This window comes from Pseudonaja textilis, chromosome 1, assembly GCF_049901715.1.
Source record: "Pseudonaja textilis isolate UNSWEBS1 chromosome 1, rPseTex1.2, whole genome shotgun sequence".
Classification (NCBI taxonomy): Eukaryota; Metazoa; Chordata; class Lepidosauria; order Squamata; family Elapidae; genus Pseudonaja; species Pseudonaja textilis.
In genome coordinates this window covers 109,267,639-109,287,714 of record NC_141990.1, presented here as the reverse complement: position 1 = coordinate 109,287,714, position 20,076 = coordinate 109,267,639, and positions in this window count along the sequence as shown.

The window sequence follows — 20,076 nt, the reverse complement described above, 5'->3', positions numbered from 1 at the left end:
GTTGCAAAGTGGTAGCTGAATTTTAAAGCTTCCTTGAAAGCTAATCAGAAATAAGAGCTGCGGTGGTGCAATGACTAAAATGCAGTACTACAGGCTACTTCTGCTGGTTATTGGCTGCCTGCAATTTGGCAGATCGAATCTCACAAGGCTCAAGGTTGACTCACCTCCATCCTTCCAAGGTGGGTAAAATGAGGATCCAGATTGTTGGTGGCAATATGCTGACTCTGTAAACTGTTTAGAGAGGGCTGTAACAGCATTGTAAGTCAATATATAAATCTAAGTGCTATTGCTATTATCACAAACTATCTGTTTGTACAGCTGATCCAAAGTAGGTGAACTTGAATATAAGCATCTAGGCATTATGGTCCAGTCATCCCTTTTAAGGACTGGACCATCATGCCCCAATATGTTCATGAAATATGAACTCTTCTTCCCTCTGCTTGAGAGAAAGACTAGGATCAAGTAATAAATCTTATCCTTAGCAATTAGTTCTTGGAAAGGAAAGGATCATGTTGCAGAGGACCTATCTTTTGGCTGGCCTCTGAGCATAGATTATCCTATGGTATAAATGCCTTGTGCATTTGAATTGCACTCAGGATGTGTTACGTAGAATGATGTAGGAGAATAAGATTGTGCAGCACTTTATGATCCCAAAGAAGTGCTTCAAACCCTATGGGGTGCAAATATAATATAACCTGAAAAATGCATCTCATTAAATCAGCCATGTATTCCTTGCAATTGCCCAGCAGTTTTAATGAGAGGTGTTATATTTTTGCCCTTTCAAGCTCCATAGCATCTTTTGGAATCAAATGTCAGAGGCTGCGCAGGTCGATAGTTCCCATTTTCACACATTACAATTCACTCATACATTTTTATCCTGCTAGGATTGTTTCATTAACAGAATACTCTTAAATCTACTGGCAGCTTCAATCCAAATAAAAAGGGAAACCATTTCTTAGCAATTCCTTTTTTCATTCTGTCAGTGTGATGGCACCATTTGGTTACAAATCAACCATTTCTACTTCTGCAGATCATGAACACTGTTGTACTTGTGCTCATTGGATTGATTTGGATTGCTTGATTAGATTTTTAAAAGCTGCAGAACAGACATTCTTTGGCTAATATAGTCAACGAGTGCTCAACTTTCCTACTTGCAAACTTCTGTTGTTTATTTGCAACAAAATAGGTTATCTGTTTCATCATAACAAAGTACCATCTGGGATGACTTCTGGGAACCTTGAGATGAGAGAGCAAGAAATAAAATTTTAAAAAAGGAGAAAGTTTCCATGACCTCAGTGAAACACATTTTTGAGTCCTTAAGGGCCAGGGAGCATCAAATTGAAAACCTTGATACATTGCAATGTCTTTAAAGCACTCATTTCTACCCCCCCAACAGACACTTATACTGTGACCATCCTGCAAAACAAGAGAGAGAGAAAATGTAATAAACGACCAAAATCAAGTGTAGTGACATTGCATGGCAAATAAATTGAACCATTTAGTCATAAGACTAGTAACAGAAGGAGAAGGAAATTAAGAAACATAGGCAAGGGAGACAGAGTATCTAGCAGAACGAATGGGTGCTATCATTTCTGAATCTGTCGTTCTGAAGCAAATAAACAATTGTTATTGGAATGCATACCCAGGCCTACCATGGTTGTTGTTATTTAATATTACCAAACATAAGGAATGATGAGTGAATTCTAAATATCTGAGGCATAAAGATGTATATTTATTTTGGATGTCTTCATTGTTTTTTAAATATTTTCTTTAAAATTGGTCTTATAGTTTTGGAATTGTATGCTGCCCAAAGTCACTGCTTGAGATAGATGGTTATAGAAATTAAATAAACAAATAAAATTGTATGTGGAGGCCTCCTTTTTTGAAGTTCTCGTTGACTAGCAACAATGCTTCTAAATGCCTAGTGCAGTTTCACAGCAAATTTAGGGCAACCAGATCTAGACTACAAACATTTGGTAGACCACTGAATGTAGCAAATAGACTCTAAACATTCCTACATTGCTGTTTCCTAATGGCTGCTGAGATTTTTACAGACCAGAACTGAATGTCAGCCATTTGAGTAGGTCAGCTCAAGAAACAGTTATTGGAGAAAATCCAGGAGTGTTACTTTATTGTTGTAGAGTGTATTCATATAATTTAAAAAGCCTGTCTAAAATCTTTATTGTGCAAACACAAACTAATTACATCCATAGCATACAAGGAAAATCAATACAAAATGTTCTACAGATCGCACCTTCCTCCTGTTAGATTGGCAAAAATGTTTAACTCAGACCCAAATTGTTGGAAATGTGGAAAAGAAAAGGGTACTTATTTTCATACCTGGTGGAAGTGAAAAAGGAAGGAAAAGCCAGGAAGTGAAAAAATATTGGAATACAATTAGACAATGGGTAGAAGAAATCACGAATCAGAAAACTGAATTTAATCTGGAAACTTTTTTATTAGGTATAATAACACAAAAATGCAATAAAACTGATAGATATATTATGTTACATATATTAACAGCTAAAAGGATTTCGTATGCACAACTCTGGAAGGAAAAAAGGGTTCTACCGGAAGGCATGGTTATTAAAAAAATAATAGATTGTATAGAGATGGACAGGCTAACAATGAAAATAAAAGACAGAGAAGATTCAATTTATTATAGGGCCTGGGATGCCTGGTATGAGTGGTTTAGAAATAAAAAGAAAATAAAATGGCAATTAGGAAAAGAATGAGGGAATATGTCAATATGTAAATATACGATGGAGAAGATTGAGATGTAAGGATAAAAGATTTATAGTAAGAGTAAGATGCAATGGTAAAGGAATAAGTAAATACATATAATGAAAAATGTGAGGAAATGCAAAAGATGTCTTGATGTTGATAACAATGTGTTATGTCTCACCTGGACAAACAAAGTAATAAGTCCAAACTTCCAACTGAAACACAAATAAGCAGGCAAGTCCGGTAACTACAGGGTTAACTTCCTTAATCCAAAAACATTCTTGGCAGTCTCATGCCAGCTGTCTGCCAAGTCTGATAAGGACGTATAAATCACAAGCCGACGCCGCACACAGGAAAAATGCAGAAGCTTCTATCCCAAATTAACAAGTTGTCCCGAATGAGAATCCAGAGCTAACACACCCACTTTTATTTCCTGAGGGGCGTGTCCGTCTCTCATCTCAGTCCCTGATTTGTCCTTTCCTTCTACGTTGCATCTCACGCCTATGCCTGCGTCTTTGCCTCGCATCAAACCAACATTCCTCAGTTTGATCCTCAGCCAGAGGCTCCGCTACGCTCTCCTGATTATCTGCCGACACCTGAGACACAACCAGGGAGGAAGGTCCTGGGGAGGAAGGCAATTCCAAATCCTCCAGCAAAGCAGGCTCAAACCTCAGAGCCAAATCCTCCTCTTCCTCATGGCTTAAGTCTGTGTCCTCCAGCAAAGCAGGCTCAAACCTCAAGGCCAAATCCTCCTCTTCCTCATGGCTCAAGTCTGTGTCTTCTAACAGAGCAGGCTCAAACCTCCAAGTCACAACAACAATGTATGAAGTTTTGTTTTAAAATTTGGAAACTTAATAAAATTTATAAAAAAAATAAATAAAATCTTTATTGTGCAAAGGCTGCTCTGGGTGTCTTTCTAGGTTGTTTACATCTCAGGGCTGAGTTACTGTTTCATCTCTCCCATCTCCTTCTCAAGGCTTCTTCTCCACTTGTAGCCTTAGTACCTTGGACCAAAACAAGGAAATTATATGTATTTTAAAGAAACTGTTCAGGTTAGAATTGAGAGATATGCCTTCCTAACAAGGTAAATGAGATGTGCTGTATAAAACACAAACTTATCTGAACTGTAGCTGAATAAAGAAATGACAGAGTATTGTTCTTGATATACTGACCTGCCTAAAATAAAATTAAACCAGAGATCTATAGCAAGAGAAGCTCCAATATGTCTGTGGAAAAAAAAATCAATTCTTCGTTTTGCTTTTCATGGAGAATAGGTGCAAACAATGGTCCGGCAGTATATCTTTTATTAGCTGAGAATAAGTTGAATCAGATTGCTCTATCTTTATATAAAGTGGTTATCTGAGAACTAGATTGGATATCAAACCACAGATATGGTTTATGAAATAGATCTGCAAATATAGTAACCAAGCCACAAGTTAGAATTCTGCCTGATAGAATTACTTCTGCAACAGAAGTTCGGTCTTTTTTCTGACAGCCTAGGGAGGAAAGAATGCATTTTCTAATGTGATACTACACTTTATGGGTCAAGAAATAACATAAGTGTAGTGGATTGAAAAAGTCAATAGGACACACTTTCTCACACCACTTGCTTCTAAACTTCCCTTGTTGGTTAAAAAGTACTAAAGGATGCCTACTACTGTGCTTTTGTGACAATCCTACTCAAATGGACTGGAAGTAGATTTTTGTAAGAACTGAATTTAACAAATAAGGAGATGAAGCAACAGTTCTTCCTGCTGATATTTAGAGTACCTTTACCCTGAAGAATTATACAGGTATGGCCTTATACAGCCTATAAAATAGCTCATTAAAGGAGACAAGTCCAGCTGCATTCCAGATAAAAGAGACACATTTGGAATAATGCAAACTCTGTATGGAAATAATTAAAGGTTGAGTTTACTATCCCCTCCTCCCTCAATTTTGAACTTTCAAGGTCTAGAAATGAAAATAGGAGCAGAAAGGGACCAAGCCATCTGTTCCTTCACAGTTATGTTTGCAGCACTCCCGTTTCCCAAACCAGCTAGGTTTCCCTTCCCCTGATATTAATATTATGTAATTGACCCTAAGATAGATAATTGGATCTCTACATTTACTTGTATTTTATAGTTTGATTTTAATTGGAAGCTATGCTTACTCCCCCACTATATATTTTTTCTTTGAAAAATATGCCCCTTAAGGCATCTATATTCTTTTCAGAGATAAAAAAGACTGTTCATAAAATAATATGGCCAGATTGCAAAATGTATTTACAGCTGCTGTTTCATTTCTTTCAATTTTCTTCCCCCCTGAAACCTGTCTAAATTTCAATGCATCCTCTCCTCTGCTAGATCCCAGCGTCTTTCCCCATGTCCTTTCTTCGATGGTGCTAAACTAAGCTAAGGAAGATTGACAGGAAACTGGATCTTCTCACTATTTCATAACCAGTTTTTGTCCAACTTTTGTCCAGATACAGCATTGGGCAACTCTCTTATTCTCATAACTGGATCTTCTGAGAAAGAAGAAAAGATGAAAGGATTCCATATCAAATGCTGGGAAAAAAGCAGACCACATTTGTGATAAAACCAGTGGTGGGATTCAAATAATTTAACAACCAGTTCTCTGCCCTAATGATTTCTTCCAACAACCAGTTCACCAAACTACTGAGAAAGTTAACAACCGCTTCTGAACTGGCTGAATCCCACCACTGATTAAAACCCTTGTCTGGAAGAATGCACAGAAATACAACCTGAGGAACTGGCTAGGAGAATTTGCACTGTGTTTATATCCCTAAAACTGTTTGCAGTGTTGGCATGCCAGCTTGTGTCATTGCATGAGAAGAAAATAGGCTGGGAAACTGGTTGTATGTGTGTTGGTTGCTGTCCTCTTTGATTTCACTTCTGCAGATATCTACTCTGGACGAGCACTGTCCTCAGATTGGGAACATGAGCCTTTTAATCTTCCCAACATTGACATTAGTGAAGGGAAAGGCCAATAGCTTCCACTATTACTGCCTTCTTTTCTTCTGACTCCTTCATCACCACCTTTTTGATGTCTCCTTCCCCTTTCTTTCTTCCATTATGGACATTCATATGGTTTCTCTTTTATGCTTAGTTTCTTTGCTCAGATATTTCTCTCTCTATCATCCTTCTTCCAATTATTTATTAGCTTTCCAGCCTATTCCCTAGTTAATTTTTAAAATCTGTCAGAGCTAGTATTGTAAATTTAGGGAGATACCATTTGGGGGCAGTGGGAATAAACGAATATTTGATTAGAGCAGGAATTACATTCAAAGAATCAGGTTCAATTCAAATATATTGCATAATGTGTTTAAGAGTTATTACTGGAATTATTCAAGTAAATCGATTCAATCTGTAGATTTGATGCTATAAAGTATGTTTGTGCATTCACAGAAGTTGATCAATTTGATATGACCTGGTTTGATATGATCTGCTGAATCAATTCAATGATTCAGTGTGAAGATTTATTTGGAAAATATTCTTTAATTAAATTCAACTTTAATCTTTGAATATAGGCTTCATATAGCTCTACTATCCAGGGTATGCATGTATTTATCTCAAAGAGAAAGGATCTATTCAGGGTTTTTGGTGTGTAGGTGTGTATGGATACATTTGTGTTCCGTAAATCACAGGCTTCCCCAAGTGTATATTTTGCTTTCAATTGAGATGTGTCCATTGTGACTCTAGTCTTGTTGCCAATTACTACCTCACTAAGAAGGATATCTGCCTAATATCCATCCATCCATCCATCCATTGGTACAATTCAACCATTATAACAACCGGTTCAGTGAGTGCGTGCTTTGCTCCACGCATGCTCCACATTTAAAAAAGCTAATACTTACCTTCAACTGCAGCTGAAGAAAACAGCTGAGGCATGCCACGTGAATCAGCTGTGCTCTAACACATGAAGCACAGAAAATGAAGCACAGGAAAGACCAGGGGCAGGCGGGTGGGCCCACATGCTCACCGAAGCAAACTGGTTCGGAGCCAGCTGATTGTCAGAACAAGGTACGAACCAGTTTGAACCGTGAAAATCCCATCCCTGCATCCATCCATCCATCCATCCATCCATTCATCCATCCAACCATCCTCTTGGTAGGCAACTTCAATTTTTAGCTGAGGAAATGGAAATCTAGAATAAGGAAAGCTATAGACAAGTAAAAGCAATATCCTGACCAATGTCATTGTAAGATGACTATATTGATACAAGTATGGAATAAATGTCCTGATTAATGCTTCCGGTAAAGGTAGATGCAAAAATCTACACATCTTCCAATCTTAGCCCATAAAAAAAGTTTAGAATTAAACTTGTTACTGAATTCATTGATTAAATATTTCTAAGCCTAGTCTGTGCCATTTGGAATCTGTCTACATGTACTTTAAACAAAGCTACCCCTGAAAGGAACTCTTGATAGATATAGTGTTTGCTGTGTCAATTGGTTGTATATCTTGTGCTGACCTTTAATCTTTAAGATGGCATTTTGTTCCTCTGTAGCATTAGCACAGATATGTGGAGAAATGTGCCTCTTGGTTTATTTAGTATTAACTTGCTATCTTTACAATATTTATAGACACTTTAAATGACCTAGTTGTAATCTTCAATCATTTTAATGTCTTGAGCCCCAATTTAAAAACAAAACAAAAGTTAGACTGGCCAAATTAAAATTGATGGGGAAGATCTTAAGTCCCAGGAATTGTCACATTAAATGTTGCACAATTTAATTTATACAGACTCCTCTCACTGGAGGACTTGTACCAGGAGTAACAAACCTTTATGCTGTATATATGTTGCTGAAGGCTATAGTCCTTTTGGATGTAAGTTCTTAGTGGATCACAACCCTAATACCGAGAAGGATAGGCTTTCAGAGTATCTTTATCCCAAGTTGCTTAAAGCTTATTTGCTGCTAAAATGATTTAAACATTTTAAGGAATGATTTAAATTGTACTCATGGTTACTTTTTAAAAATAAAACAAACATCATAGCAGCATGGCACCATAGACTTGTCCCACATCATGATGTCCTCTACTCATAATAACAACACACAGAACAACTGTTTACACCTGGCATTTAAACACATAGGCCATGTAAGCAGCTAAGATGTGATTTAATGGCAGGACACATTACTAACAGACAATTTTAAAACATCCTTGTTGTGGTCAGTTTATTTTGGGGTGAGTTGAAGAATGTTAGCAATATCAGTCCCACAGAGAGGGAGGATTTATTAAAATTGTCTGTTTCAGAAGCCTTGTATATGAATTTGGTTTTCAATTTTGGGAGCTGAAATGACAGAAGTGATGCTTAGAACAATACTGGCAGAAAAAAAAAACCGTTGATATCTTTTTCCATGGTTACAATTTATGAGTGGCTTTAATCCCTGTAATTAAAGCTACATTTGATAATATAAGAATATTTTGTTTAATGCATAAAGTGGGTGAGAATATTTAGCCTTTATGAATCCATCTTTTTATACTCTGATTTTTTTTAATCCCCAATATATCTTTATCAAAGCAAATGTGTTTTTAAATGAATAATTTAAAAAACATATTTGGAATGATATAAACATGCAAAACATTTCTGATGTAAAAAAATATGCCCTGGATCACCTGGTGCTGTAAACATTAAATACTACTAAAACTCTGGTAAATTGCACTTTTTAAAAAGAAGAGTGAGGGAATATATGGGGAATGTTTTACATAGTCTTCAGTTTTCTATTCAGTAGCAAGATCAGTCTGATAAATTAATGAATACAAATGTAGAACAATTCTAAAAGAAAACAGTTTTCATTCTAATGACTTGTATAAACAGTTACTGAACAAATCTCAGTTTGAGACTTACCACAAAATTTACATCTACAAAATGGAAAATAACCTTAAGGAAAAACCTCCAGATTTTTACAAGAACATTTGCAGTCTCATTGTTTTCTTAAACATGGTGGAAGGATCAGATTATCTTTGTATACTCAAGCTTAATGTATATATTGATACCTGTTATCACCAAGACCCATGATCCTGAAGATGCATAGAGAAGCTATGCTATTGCAAAGCCTTTGTTGTCAACCAAAGAATGAAATTCTCCATATTTACTTGTTTTTCCCCCTCAATGTTTGTCTAAAGAACAACTCTAACATGGTGTCAAAAGGGTTTGAGGTAGGTTGAATTGGGATGGGTCATTTGAAGCCTTGGAATTCAGGGATAATATTTTAAAAACACCTGAGAAAGTGGAGGGGCAGATTTGACCTGTTATGCCTAACTGAAGGAGTTGATAAAAAGACTGGAAAAATTCAAGCCATTTTGTTCTTGGATCTTGCTGAGGAAGAAGCTATGATTAATACTTTCCATTTGGTGATGAATTGGATCAACAAAGCTTCTAGCTTCATTTGTTAAATTGGGTAAAATACTATTTAAGAGTGTTCCATATTAGCATTCTTGGAATACCCACACCTGATTGGCCAAAACAGACTACTCTGTGATTGGTGGAAAGAGCTACTGTGATTGGCTCATAAAGAATCAACCGCGATTGTCCGTGTATCAATTAATACACCGCCCCGGGAAGAACATTTCACACGCAGATGCACTAAGCCGCGCTCCCCTGCCAGACCTGGAAGATGACCCAGCACCCACCACATCCACCCTGCAGATAGAGACACTGCCCAACCCACCAATGACCACATCAGACATTGCCAGAGAGACTAATAAAGACAGGAAGATGGCGCGAGTCTTGAGCTGGATAGAAAAAGGGTGGCCAGAAACCGAGGGGGGCGACCAGTTTAAACCATTCCGAAACCGGCAGACTGAACTATTTACGCAAAAGGGGTGCATATTATGGGGGGACAGAGTGGTGGTTCCGGAAACAATGCAAACAAGGGTGTTGGGCATGCTGCACGAGGGTCAGCCAGGCATCATTAAGATGAAATCCCTAGCCAGAAGCTACGTCTGGTGGCCGGGGATGGACAAAACCATAGAAACATGGGTGGCAACTTGCAACAAATGCCAAAGATCCAGACCAACCCCCCCGCCGCACTGACCCTCGAGTGGGAGACACCCAGGGGACCATGGTCGAGGGTCCACATAGACTTTGTGGGTCCAACAAAAGGGCACACATTCCTAATCACTGTTGACACTTACTCAAACTGGCTAGAGGTGAGCACCATGCAATCAACCACCACGGAAGCAGTCATAAGAAAACTAACCAAACTGTTTGCCAACCATGGGCTACCGGACTTGCTAGTGTCTGACAACGGCCTGCAGTTCACGGCATTGGCATTCGAACAATTTCTCACTGAATGGGGCATACGGCACGCATTGACATCACCTGCTCACCCGGTGGTGAACGGGAGGGCGGAACGAATGGTCAGGTACACAAAAGAGGCATTAGAAAAAATGGACACCGGAAACATACACGGCAAAATTAATAAACTACTGACAATACAACACATAACACCCAGCACAAAAACCAACAAAAGCCCAGCAGAACTCCTAATGGGCAGAAAGCTATGATCACACCTAGACAGGTTGCACCCGACATATAATCCCGAAAAACCACCAGACTCATCTAGCCGGTACCGCACATTTAAACCAGGAGACACTATATACGCAAAGAATTTTTCAGGGGAACCACTCTGGGTACCAGCCATAATAACCCAGGTGACAGGCCCCTGGTCGTACCGGCTAGACACAGAAGACGGAAGAAGCTGGAAACAACACATCGACCATCTAAGGTCGAGAACACCCCCCAACACAAGCAACGAGCAAATAGACCCCAATAAAAAAACCAGAGGGGGCGGAAATCCCAAATATTACCCAAGAGGGAAGAGAAAATCCTCCCAGAACACAACCCACACCAATAAACAATAAAAGAAACCAGAAGTACTCACCAACAGATGACGGCAATAGAAGGGAACCCACAGAAGACCACCAACACGAGGCCTCACCTGGAAGAAGCAGCCAAGCCAGTTCAACCAGCCTGGAAAATCCAGGCAGGAACAGCAGAGCCAACAACTCGACCGACCCAGGTAGACCGGGTGGGAGTTGCAGCGAGAGGCATGACTCACCCTTCCAGGTGGTTCCATCGAGAAGGACAAGAGCAACGAAGATCCCGTCCGAACCAGCCGATGACCATACAACAACTGAGCTGCGCAGGTCAAACAGAAACATTAAAAGCCCTGCCTACCTACGAGACTACGTTACGTAGGTTGGGCTAAACCAAGAGGGGAGGGGTGTTCCATATTAGCATTCTTGGAATACCCTCACCTGATTGGCCAAAATGACTACTCTGTGATTGGTGGAAAGAGCTACCATGATTGGCTCATAAGGAATCAACCGCAATTGGCCGTGCCGATCACTGGAGATTCAAAGAGCCATCATTGGCTATGAGCTGCCGGCAATCCCTATAAGAAGGGCTGCCACAGATCGCAGGTCCAGCACAGACCTATATAAGAAATAAAGAGCTGAATTGTCACGCTGGTCTTGAGTCTCACTTTTCCCCCAATCTAACAAAGAGGGATATAAATTTGCACGAGGATACAATAAAAAGGAGAAAATGTATATGCTTAGGTGTCTGATTTAAAATTATTACTAATGGTTAAAGCACTAGGCTAAAAAGTAAGAGACCATGAGTTCAAATCTCATCTTAGCCACAAAAGCCAACCGGTAACTTTGGGCCAGCCACTCCCCCTTAGCAATCCACCTCATAGGGTTAATGTTGTGGGGAAAATAGGAAGAGGAAGTGTTATGGATATATTTACTGCCTGGTGTTATTTCTAAAAATAATAAAGGTAGGATACAATTTAAATAAAAAAATAAAAATGTGTTAATGTGGACAATGGAAAGCCTCTTATCATGGACTGTCTGTTTATGGAATTAGGCTAGAAAAAGTGCAAGCAAAATTATTTGGAGAAAGTGATTTAACTTTGGAAAAATCTATAGATACTGTACTTACTGAGCAGAAGAAATAGCAGCAAATTAATTGAGAGAACTTGGGATCCCATAGAAACAGTCAGACATTATAAATGTTAAAAGTAAACCAAATGAACTGAGAATTAGACCTCAAAGGGCATAGTAAAAAAAAAATTAGGAAGTCTTGTGGCAAGTGTGGTATTTATCAAGGTACCCAACTTGTCCAACACGAAGAAAGGCTTATTATAGAATACATGGCAAACTTAATCATTATGGAAAACGTGTAGCACTAAGGATAAAAACTTGCCAATTGACAAAATCTATACCTTGATAGAGAAAAAGAAAGAAAAAGCATAACAGAAAGATTGACATATTCATTGGTTGATTACTTATATACCATCAAGTTGCTGGTGTATTTTAACAATCCACATACATGTTCTCCAGGGCATGCTGTTTCCAAACTAACCCTTCAGATGTTCCAGTGATGCTCCCATTGCCACTATAACTGGGTCTATTCACTTTACTGCTGATCCTTGTTCCTTAACCTCTTGCTTTCTTAGTTATCCATGATATTCTCAGGGATCCTCTACAACATCCACGTTCAAATGCACTGCTTGCTTCTATTCTGCTTTTCCAAGATTCAATCCTCGTTGGAATGTAGCTGTGGTGCTCCAAAGCAGACCGTGAGACATATTGTGGAACAGGATCCTTTGAGACTTTCTGTATGCAACTCCATCATGTATTGACTAAATAAATAGTCTACCTTTGAATTTGTAAATAGAGTAAAGAGTGTCAGATTTTGCTCATTAAGAATGCAATTGTGATGTGTGTTTTTTTAAAAAAACATTTTTACCATAGGCTAAATAAATGAATAAATTCTGAAGTTCAATTTCTGTTTACATAGAGTGCTACAGGGAAAATCATTACTTATACCATTCTGATTTTTGGATATTGACACATCACAGCATTTGAATATATTTTCCAGGGCCTTCACTGTTACTCCACCAAGTGTTAAAATATGGTGCATACTTACTATTCTTTTTGATTACTTCTTTCACTGTTAGTAATCTATCTGTTACCCCCTCAAAGCCCAACCTTACCTCACCATGTACATAGATGTTGACATCTCTACTATAAATAATGTAATTTCAGATTACTTCTTCCATCTTTTAAAATCTCATTTAAATCAGTTACTATCTGTCCATGTGTATCTTTTAACATATCAATTTAAGATTGGATTATCCTTCTGAATTCAGAAGACTATTCTTCCTGTCTATTTCCATTTTCGATTTCTTTACAGATGCTATCGTAATTCTGTTTTTGTCTGTTCTATCAAGTCTTTGAAATTCTTAACAAAGTTACTTTGTGAAATTTTTGTCTTGTTTAGCTTTACCTCCTCTTCTTGACAACATATACTCTGTGCTTTGACACACAATTTGACTTGTTCTGTTTCTTCATCTTTGGCAGTTTTTCCCATAAATTTATGTTTAACAACTTTAACAGCACCCCACATTTCATCTGGTTTATTAGCCTTATGGTTCAGGGCTTCAAAGGAATTCTTGAAGTTTTCCTTAAAAATGGTGAACATTTCTTCAAGATTATATTGTGAAAGTGGTCATTCTCCCCCCCATTTTAGCTTGACTTAGAATTGTACATGAACAATTTGTGATCTATTCCATAAACAGCTCAGGCCACACCTTTGCTTTTAAAGCTGAACTCTCCTGCTTCCTTTTAGCAGTAATATAATGAATTTGATTTCTGTGTATGTGCATTATTAAAAAGTTAAATTTAAGTGTTAGATTTATTTCTTAGTTTTTGGGGTTATAGAAGTATTCTGTTAGTTGATGGGAAATTGCCACCCCATCTTTTAATATGTAGGCATTTAAAACCGAAACTTTCCATGATAAGAATTTTATTACATCCTCCAGGTGATTAGGGAATTCACCTAGGCAGAAAACATCAAGAACATTTTTCTTGTGCACACTGGTGATAATGCAATTTATTGTAGGATCTTTGTGATAGAAAAATAATTATATCTTTTGGAAAAGAGCCAGAATCTTGAAAACACAATTAATAGCTATTTTCTGATATTGATACAGAGAAGCAGATTGGGAATTTTATGAAATGAACTGTAATCTTTTATAAGAGAATAGCCAGAAAATGCAAACCATTGAAAATAAAAATAAATAAAATGCCATTTTTGATTGCTCTGATTAATAGTATATAGTAATATTTGTTTAATTGATTGGCATTACTTTCTTAACACCCCTATTTTCTCTCTCGATTTTCTATAATCCTTTCTAGAGAGATTGTAAACCTAATGAATAAAATTTGGAGAAGAATGATGGGAGATTTGTAAAAGGAGGTGGGATTGGGAGAAAGAAATGTGTTTATCACTTAGTGGCAGTGGCCATTCTCACTGAAAAAGAAGTTAGCCATCATCAGGCAATCTCCATGAACATAGGGCTTAAAGGCAGTCAGAGCCTGAGCATACCAGCTGCCTATTTTTTCTAACTTCTTTGCCCACCATAATTTCAACCTGCTTTATTAAGGTCTCAGATCATATTCAAACACAAATACAATTTATAACTAAAAAGTTTGGAGAAGGTCTGAGATAGCTTCTAATGCCTTTGAAGTTCATATACATTTAGGCAAATGACAGATGCTTTGGTTAGTGCCAAATAATTTAAAAAATTTTCTGTGTGCCCTTAGCTTTTATATATATATATATATAATATTTATACAATATTGTTTGATTGGTAGAAATATCTGCTCAATCCTTTTGAACTGTATTTCAAATAAACATAAGAAAGCTAAGGTGTAAAGAAATAAGATTGAAAAAGAATCCACAGCAGAAGTTGAGTACAGCGAAGTGAAAAAACAAGACCGCTGACTATAAATCTAAAATATTAAAACAATAAATCCACATGTTCTCTATTAAACTTCAAAGCTACTTCCTTATTAGGGTATGCTTTAAATGTATAGGCTTTGTCTCAATCCAAAAGCAAGCTTGAAATACTAATACTTGAAATACTAGTCTAATTTACTGGTTAATTTCTAACATAATTCAGGGGTACTTAACAAGAACTGGTAACCAGATAAGAAACAATATTTTGAATAATACACCAGGAAGGCCACCTTAATTTCTTTTTTATTGTTCAGTTTCAGCATCTCCATTTTAGAGGAATAAAGAAGAAAAATATTAGCTTAACTTACAAAAGGGGAAATTAATACATCATTTTGAAGGAAGTCTATAAAAGAAAATTAAGAGAAATTGCTGCTAAATTAAGTAATATTAGTTGTTGTTGTTGTTGTTTTAACCAAGAATACTTTTTCATAACTAAATTGCTTCAAAGATGTTAATTCTGGGCCATCTGGATATTTTTAAAGAGCTCTTAATTCAGAACAAGGACTGAAGTCTTTTAGATAAGGAATGTTAACCCCTGAAGCTGGTCCTTATACAAAATTCATTTTTCTGTCTGAGGAGTTTTAGAAAATGAATCTTTCATTAGCTGTGTGACAAATGTTGGATCTTTCATGTGTGAAAAATAAAAGGTACACTTAAAGCAAATGACTTTTTGCTAAGAAGAATAGTGATGACAAAGTGGCTTACCAGATGTTCCTTTCACTAAAAGATCATCTTTTTTCATTATTGCATCACAGCATGAAGGACTCTATTAGGTTGCCCCATAATTTTACATATGACTCTTTCAAATGACACAATTAATTAATTTTATTTCCAATACCATATTATGCAAAATCTGCTGGCATTTATTTATTTTACTGAATCATACTCAGATAATGCAGCCTATGATTCCCTTAAGGAACATACAGGCCTCGAGTCAGAGAAAGAGATTCATGAATTGATGGCAGAGTTTGTTGATGGTACCGAGTTATATTATGGCTTATTTTGTTTAACCTTAGAGTAATATGTGAGGTCTGGTTATTTTGCTCCCAGAATAATAGTTTATGCCTTAGCACAGGCTATGAATCCTGTTAAAAAAAAAGCATGCTTCGGAGTGACATATGAATCTAACTCATAAAATCTATTTGGCTCGTAACCAACACAAAAATGGGTTGTTCAACACCTCTACATAATACTATCGCTGTGCAGTGCTTTGGATTTGATTGCAGAAGTTTTTTAACAGCACAGACAAATGTGAATGGAGCAATGTCTCATTAAAGTACAAATGTTTTTCCTAGTGGCCGCTACTTTAATGAGTCACTGCTGGGTGATTAGTGTGTGCTTTTATATAGTCCAAAAGCAACTTTTGGACAATATTCATATATGCTATCCACCCTGGCAAAACACACAGACAGACATAGACACATGCACACAGACACAGACACATACACACACAAAGAGAGAGAAAACTAAAGCAGTCATCTCCAAATCCACTTGAAATGACCCCAGGTAGCCTTTTAAAGTAAGTTTCAGACATTTGAGGAATGAACAAATAAGATCCTCTTATTTATAAGGGAGGATGGTAGTAGGAAGAAAAATAAAATTAAACCAAGCTGAGCAATCTCTCCCCACCCCTCAAAAGAACATTTTCTTTTTACTAACAGTGCTTGCAGCTTGGGTGGAAAAGTCCTATTTCCGAAGTCATTTTAGACACCATGCAGATCATTTTCTTTCTTTCTTCTTTTTTCTTGTTTCTTGACTGTCCCTGCAGAATCTTGATGTTTTCATCAATTATGCATTTTTATTTCATAGTAGTGATCAATACTTCTTCAGAAGACTAATATAATACAATACATTTGTCTCGGCACAAAAATGTATTGTTAAATAATGCATTTTCAGGCAAGTAAAGGCATGGGTATTGTTCCTACCCAAGCAGAGAAAGAAACATGCAAAGAGAAATCATTGAACAAGGCAACATTGATTTTCTCCATTCCTGAAACTTAATCTTGCTCAGGGTAGGGAAAGACAACCCACAACTGCATGCTCTACAAGGAAGAGGGAAAACATTATTGACCTTTTGAAAGCTGACATTGAGAGAATGCGATTAGGAAAGAAAACTTCCCATCATATCGCTGGTTACTTTTAACTCTGAGGAGGAAAAAAGAAACAAAAAAGGGAAGCAAAATCACAAAGGTTTTTTGGGGAAAAAAAAAAGAATGGTCCCTATTGGTTGCTTTGAAGAAAAATGCAATTGGAAACTGAAGAGATAAGGAGGGAAAGTTCAAGATGACAGATTATTTTGGCACCCCCCCCCCCCCCATTAGTGAAAGAAATTAGCTAAAACAATGAGGAATTTGTGAAGAAAAATTCAGGCATTTGTGAAGGGAGATTGTTATTAGTCCGGCTTCATAAAAAATTGTTAGTCCCCACAAATAATTTCTCATGTTCTCAAAATACTTTTAAGCAAACGTAATCAGTGGTAGGATTCAATTTTTTTTTACTACCGGTTCTGTGGGCATGGCTTGGTGTGCGTGGCAGGGGAAGGATACTGTAAACTCTACAGTCAGAGATGGTGACAAATCCACCCCTATTCAAATCATAAGTCTCCAGCTGCATCTCTCAGGGTAAAAAAAAAAAGATTTATTAATGTCAGCATTACCTGGGTGCAGCCGACACTAAGATATACCTGTCATGCCCCTGGTGGAGACTGACTCTGAGGAAGAGGAGGAACAGCCAACAGGGAGTGGAAGTGTGGCTCCAGAGGTGGTGGAGGAGACTGGGGAAGGGCAGAGGCCAGCTGACCAGTCAGAGGAGATCACCTTTTGCGACCTTCTGACAAGCAAAATCAACGGGGAAGCCAGATTCACTTAACAATCATGGTACTAACTTAACAATTGCAGTGATTCACTTAACAACCATGACAAGAAATGTCATAAAATGGGGCAAAATTCACTTAACAACTGTCTCACTTAAAAACAAAAAAATGGGGCTTAATTGTGGGTCATAAGTCAAAGAGTACCTGTAGTTGTGTGCTTTAAATAGCAAACAACTACAAATAAATGTGAACACCTTTAAAAAGATTGTCGGTCCTCCCCTTGATCTCTCCTGTGGGGAAGGAAAGTGAGTCTGGTATATTTTGGGGTGCGAGGAGGAAGTATATCCTCAGCACACCCCTTATCATTACGATTATTTCTGTGTACCTGTAAACATTAATGCATCTTCACTGCCTTTAGCAGTTAAATGTAATGACTTTTTCATGAAACTAAATGATATCACAATTCGTTTTTACCTGATTTCAATTGGTGGATTCATTAGGGTAAACTATCATGTGCAAATGTAGCATTTTGGTCTGCTTCAATAGGACATAATAAAAAAAATTCTTAGCTTGCATGATGCAGGATGACTAAACTAACTAACTGGATTGTTTGAAAATAACAGACATTAGAGAAGTTATATATAAACCAACAGTGGGCTGCAAACAGTTTAACAACTGGTTCTGAGAACATGCGCTTTGCTTTGTGCACATGTGCAGCATTAAAAAAATGTCAATTTGAATCTCTGGTAAGTAGAACAGCCCTAGTAAGTAGAACAGCTGAGGCACATGAAATAGACTGTGCTGCATGAATCAGCTGAGTTGAAAAAGATGGAAATATAGGACAGGATAGGGTGGGGGCTGGTGGGTGGGGCCACCTGATCATCAGAACTACTGATTCAGTAGAATCGGTCCGAACCAACAGCAGTCCACCACTCTATAAAAGTGATCACATTTCTTTAGAATAAAGTGTGGTATATAAATGTATTGTTTTAATAGTATATATTTATTGTTTTAGTATTATGTATTGTGTATCTGGTCAAGCTAGGTGGTAGTTCATGGACTTATCCATGCAATTTTCCTGATAAAAGAAAATAAATGCTTTGCTTCCCTCCTTTCCAGTCTAAGATAATGGGATTGCCTCATGGTCTCCCATCCAACCCCTGATCATCCAACCATGTTCAGATTTTCAAAATTAGCTGAAATTGGCTGTGAACAACTACCTAGAACTCCACTTGGGACATGAGTCCAGGTTTCTAACCCTGCCCCCAGTATTTTACAGTCCTTTTTGAAGCAGGATGGAAAATTACCAGAAAAGTATTCTTATAATTAGCAGAAGTTCTTTAGCTTATATTGCAGATATAATAACAGTTGCTTAACTTGATGTTGTGAAAACCAGAAAACTTGCTGAATCTATGTCTAAGTATAATGACCTATGAACTAGATATTTTCTGTAACAGCTATACAGCAAGAGTGGCAAGGGTGGATATGGAAAATAACATATGGTGTAAGATATATATATATATATGCTGAATTGTGCAAAATGACTAATTAGAATTACTTCTCCTTTCTGTAGTACATATGTTATGGTATAGCTTGATAAGAGAAATGCCCTGGGCAAAGCTGAGACTGTGAGCTGCATAAAAGTAATGCCTCAGGAATAGGCCGGGGTTCAGAATTTGTCATGTTAATGCTCTGAACCTTTTGCGCAAATAAACCTGTGATCTCCAACTCTTCGTAGTCTTGTGCCCTTAATTGGAAGCAGGATCTGCTGCAACTTTTATGGCGACCACAAAGGGACACTAGGGGCCCTGAGGCCCACTGGAGGGTCCACCCCAGGTGCCGGTGCTTCCGTGAGTTGAAGGGAACCTCCCAGGTGCCATTGGACCTTTGAATCCGAGGGACTTCTTGATACCGCAGGGTTCCACTGGCGGCGGTTGACACCTCTAAGAACCACTGGTGAAGGGTACAGAGACCAGGACGTTTTCCAGCTGGCCTGTGGAGGAGGAACACGCCTGCAGGCAAGTATTGGGTACGGGAAAAGCTATCCTTCCCTGTAAGCAGGGACGGAGGAGAGGAGTGATCACCCTCTCTTTAAGCAAAGGTGGGCAGAATTGTCAGGAGTGGTTGAGGTGAAAGGCTACTGTGGTTCCCACCAGTGACTGTGAGTGTCCACCACCTTGGGCTAGTAGAAAGTGAGTGACATTTGCAGTTCCCATCAGAGACTGTGTGCACCTGGCTCCCTAAGTCAAATGTGAGTGTGTTGGTGTTGTCCAGAGAAGAAGGTCCTTATACCTTCCTCTACCCACTTTCTCCAATTGTCTTGTCTGGTGACCCGGGTGGCTCATGGGAGGTGGAGAAAGTGTGCCCCTCACCCCATTGGGGTGCATTTTAAAACACTTTAAAGAGGCATACGAATCTTAGGACTACAGTCTTAAGTGGAGTAGACACAAATTGTGGTTTTTTTGTGAGGGAGAATGGCCAACATTTGGAGTAGGGTGGCCAGCCATAGGTACTTTAGACACCTCTGTGGCAGTACAAGTACATCAGATAGTATTCCATCCCATGTTAGGGAACCCGGACCAAGCTCCTTACATAGATATCTGGCTGGACTTGTTAAATCATCTTCCACCATGGTTCAAGAAATTCAAAGTACAACAGTGTAGGCTTCTAATGTCATGAACCTTACCGCATCCAAAACCCAAGAAGCCCATCTCTTTCATGCC